This window comes from Cupressus sempervirens, chromosome 10 (assembly GCF_028749045.1).
Source record: "Cupressus sempervirens isolate cs-2001-9-10 chromosome 10, ASM2874904v1, whole genome shotgun sequence".
In the NCBI taxonomy this organism is placed as follows: Eukaryota; Viridiplantae; Streptophyta; class Pinopsida; order Cupressales; family Cupressaceae; genus Cupressus; species Cupressus sempervirens.
In genome coordinates, this window is record NC_143127.1 from 969410130 (window position 1) to 969415007 (window position 4878).

Consider the following 4878-nt stretch of genomic DNA (forward strand, 5'->3'; position numbering starts at 1 on the left):
ATTTATCATATATATTACTATATTATATTTAGTTGTAATAATAATTATTATATTTTTAACTATATTATATTTAATAATAATATTCATACATATTACTATAATATAATAATTATTATAATCATATATAATAATAATAGTTAATAATAATATTATTATTAATGTCCACACTTCCCCCAAATAAATTTTCCTCTAAAACACTCTAAAGTTTCCCTCTCAAATTTCCCTACAAAATTTTAATTGAAAAATCATGAACCTGATCGGATACCCGATTTGATTTTAGGTATCCAATTAGGCTGAATATTTACCAAGCCTATTTGGTCAACCCAAAAAACGTGTCTGAGAAGGGTTTCACTAACACTCAAACTTCAGGTAGACATCTGACAATGTTATTTTCATCGAAATTGAATGAGACGAAAAGGGTTTTTTTATAACACTCTCGAGATTCCATCGATATAATTGTTGTCAAATTCTGAGTTCGATAAGTATTTATTACTTAATTTTCAATAAATATCATTGTAAAGTGTTGATTGACATACTAATTGAAAAATAGCTATAACTTTCAAATGGTATTACATTTTTTAAATCCAAAAGTTGTGTCACATTCTATGCTTCACCTAGTATAAGAAAAATAAAATAAAAATAAAATTTGGTAAAGATTTCTATTAGTTAAGGTGGTCAGACACGGGAGTTTTTTTTTTGAAAAAGTTTTAGTAGAAAATTTATTTTTAATTATTTATTTAGAATAAAAATACCCAAAAATATGTGTCACATCTGGGCATGAGTTTAATTTTTATATCTATAATTATATTTTAAAAATTTTATCATTTGATTTTGATTAAGGTGGTCAGACATACACCTACTTTTTATTTTTGCTCTGAAATTTTCATAGTTCTGCATTAAAATCTAAACTTTTGACCAATCAATTATTTTTTTCTCTAGATAAGACCTAGTAGTTTAGAAACTACATTCAATTTCCTACAGATTATTTTCTTACAACTTTTTGATATAAAGTCCAAAACCACTTTAAAATTATGTGTCAAGTTGACATAACCCTGATTTGCTAGTTTTTCACTGCCACTTAAGGCCATAGTTTGGTTGACCATGATCCTGCACATACCCATCTCTACTTTCTTATGGACATGATACACCTTATTATGTTTGGGTTCACTCCCCTCTTCTCATCACAATCAATCCTTGAAAATGACCTTTCTCTGATCACACTCCTTCAAACTATGATATTTTATGTTAGCTCAACTCTTATGGCTCTCTAACTATTTTCTTGGCAATCTAACCTTTAGTCTTCCAACTCTGTTATCTTTTATACTCTCCTCTTGCCTCACTTGGAAGACATTATCTAAGAATCCAAAATTTCAATTATCACCTTACTTTTAGCTTGGTTTTTAGTTGCAGTAGTGTGTCACTTTTGTCAAGTTATGACATGTTTATACAAGAGTCGCGGGTGCCACAACAACTTGCAATTGTTGGAAAGAATTAAAATTTAAATTATTTTAACTTTTCCTCGATCCATTCTCCCATCACCATAAAATGTGGTATTGAGTGCACTCTTTCCCTCTACATGACTAGGCAATCATGGTTTTCTTGTTGATCTGGCTAATTCAGCTCATTGTTTTGTATGTTTGTCCTTTTGCTATGCATATTTCTATTTATGCAAACTTCACTTGGCATGTTTGTCTAATTGGATCACCTTTTTCATTTCTCTACTAGGCCTCCATTTCTTCTTGACATAGATTACTCTTGTGAGTTAGAGTTGCACATTGTGTGCTTTTAAAATTGTGATTCTCTATCAGTCTTGATTTATTTGTATGTGTTACCAAAAATGACAAAACCTTTGATGACTAAGTCTACCGGTTAGTCTTTAAGACACTTAGACGGACACATATATCGTCTTTACTTATGAATTTTCTTTTCATCTCATCATATGACAACCCATCAAAATAGGATGGAAGACATATATCCCTCTATGTGCCCCATTTATAAGACCCTCGTATGTGGCTTTTGTAAGTACTAATGAAGGAGGTGAATGGTTTTTGGGTGGTGATTTTTGTTGAGGAGTAATGTTTTGAGGGTTTTCTTGTTGCAGGGAATCGATTTGAGTGTTTTATTGTTCTTGAGGTCAATTTTTTAAGGGCTTGGTTGTGTTGCTTGATGAGGAAGAGGTTGTTGTATATTTTGTCATCAATCATTATTTCTAGAGTCTCACATTAAATCAAATAAAAACCTATTTCAATTCAAATTCAAACAAAAATTAAAATAAATGAATAAAATTCTCACCTCTTTGATGATGTTACATTGTGAAAAATTGTTGTAAACCTTGAGAAAATCTAGAGCAAGATGGAATATGATCAAGATATGTAAATTTCACAAAATAAAACCCAATAATATATCATTTTTGTCTTTGGAAATGAGTTTGGCTTGTGGGAATTCAAAAAAAAAAATTCAAAAGCCATACAAGTTTGAAGAACTAAAAAACACTTTAGTTCTTCAAAACTTGATCAAGTTTTGGAGAACTAAAAGTTTCCTTTTTAATTCTTCAAAGCTCAATTGGGTTTTCAAGAACTTAGGCTCAGTACTCACTAAGTTGAAACTTGATCAAGTTATTGCAATTTTTTAATAGGCTTGTTAGGTTACTAAAAATTTCATATTTTTGTCATAAGTGGACACTTTTTTAACCAACAAATTCATGTGTTCACCCTTCATCTCTTTGCAACTATTTCTCTTTAAATCATTTTCACTACTTAAAAGATACCACATATAAGCTTTTCGTTCTCTCTTGAAAATATATCAACTCCATCCTCTAATTTACAAGATCTCTATTATCTATATCAATAATCTATGGATTGACTACTCTTTAGGACGCTTCTAGGAGTAAGAGTTAGATGCAAGGAAAAATCATGATACTAAAATAAGAGACCACATTTTCGATTAACTTTATCGCACAATAAAAGAAGGTTTATTTTGGTGAGAATCATGTTCCATTTTTCCTCATGTTTTTCTTACCTTAGCTCAATTAAATGTGTAACTAGGTGTAGAATAGGAATTTAGTTCATGCATTATGCTTTATTATTATTGTTGGACAAGTTGTGGCAATATATTTGTAGGCCTGTAAAACACTATGATAATATCTCCAACCCTAGCACTCATTATATGCATGTACAAACAAAACAAAAAATATATAATCTTTTATATAATTTACATAATTTACACATCCATAGTCATACAAACAATTCAATGTCTATAGTAAGCTTGATTATAAAATCATTACATTGTCCTAATTTTCCATAACTAGTTCTATGATTCTCTCCAAATAGCCTACTCTTTCTTTTTTGACAACTCCTACATGTTATAAATTGGCATAATTGCGATTATAAACTTGCATGATGCTAAGTGAGTCTTTCACTTGTCAAAAATGTAGACTACATGATACCTATTGTTTTTTATTAAGGAAAATAGGATTTGAAAGGGCCCTGAAACCCCATTACATAGTAACAACAGACCAAAGGAGAGATAGGTCACCAACCAAAAAGGTGACCGAGGTGGCTACAAAGATAACACAATACAGCTCAGCCACTACACCAGGTTTTGACTGGGCACCTAGAACCCCGTGGTTAAAAAAGATTAGCATTAAGTCCCTAACCATGAGCCACAACAATAGAAAGTGGGGCAGGGACTCAAGATTTCCCTTTCGGTCCCACCTTTTGAGAATGTAAAGCCATGTCAAAAGCTAGGTTGGAGAACTTGACCGTTTTCTTCTTGACGATAGTGCATCTGTCCTCCACCAAACTGGCAACCTTCTGCCAAGCAAAGTCATCGTCTATGCAATCATCCCCCACAACCCTTGTAGCCCAAGGACATTGGAATGAGGCAGGAACATCCATAGCAAAAGGAACTGCAAGAGAGGAGCCCACAACCAAGGTTGGAACTGAAGGAGGGGACTCCACCACCGGAGGATGGGGAATAAAAGATGGCACCACCGAAGGGGCATCAACAATACCAGATGAGAATGCAACCAAGGCAACAACATCACTAGTCGAGTCAGCCACCAAAGAAACCGAAGGCGAGCTAACATCCCCAACAAGTGAGGCCTTTTGAACCGTGTAGTGATCGTCTAAAACCCCTTTCCACCAAGATGGAGACTTCTTTGATCTGGAAATATCAAAAAAATAGCGAGCAGCAAGGTGTCCAATTTTGTGGCATTTCCACCATCGAAAGGGGATGCCCTCGTAGCCAAGCATTTGAATCCAAGATCCAAAAGAGGAAACCAGCTTAATCTTTTCGGGGAGTCCCTTGGAGACGTCAATCTCCACAAGAATGCAAGCATACATCATTTGAAACACATTGGATGATGTCGTATCAACCAGTAAGAATTCCCCAAGGGCCATCCCCACAGCCTCCAAGACAGAATCCAACCATAGGTGAAGGGGGAGATTCAGTAGCCTAACCCACAGTGGGATTTTATTGAAGGATTCGGTCAATGGGTCGAAATCTTGAAACCAGGGTTTGGCCATCAAGGGGAACTTCTCCCCCCATGAGAAACCTCGACGCAAAATGGCATTTCTATCATCAGTAGAGGCGAACTTCACAATGAAAAAACCCTAAGCCACAGGGAAGATCTGGGCCTCATCCGTAATGAGGGGTTCCCATTCACGAGAGATCTAGGCATGCAAGGCCGACAAAGAGGGCCAAAAGCCCTTAAACTGAAAGATACTAGCCATGGATGAGTAATCATCCACAAACGAGGCTATCTCATCAAACATTTCATCCTCAAGATCCAAGCAGATAGGGATGCCAACAGCAACAGGAACAGCTTCTCGCACTCCCAAAGGTTTGACCGGGGCAATGTCAGCCTCATATGCTGCA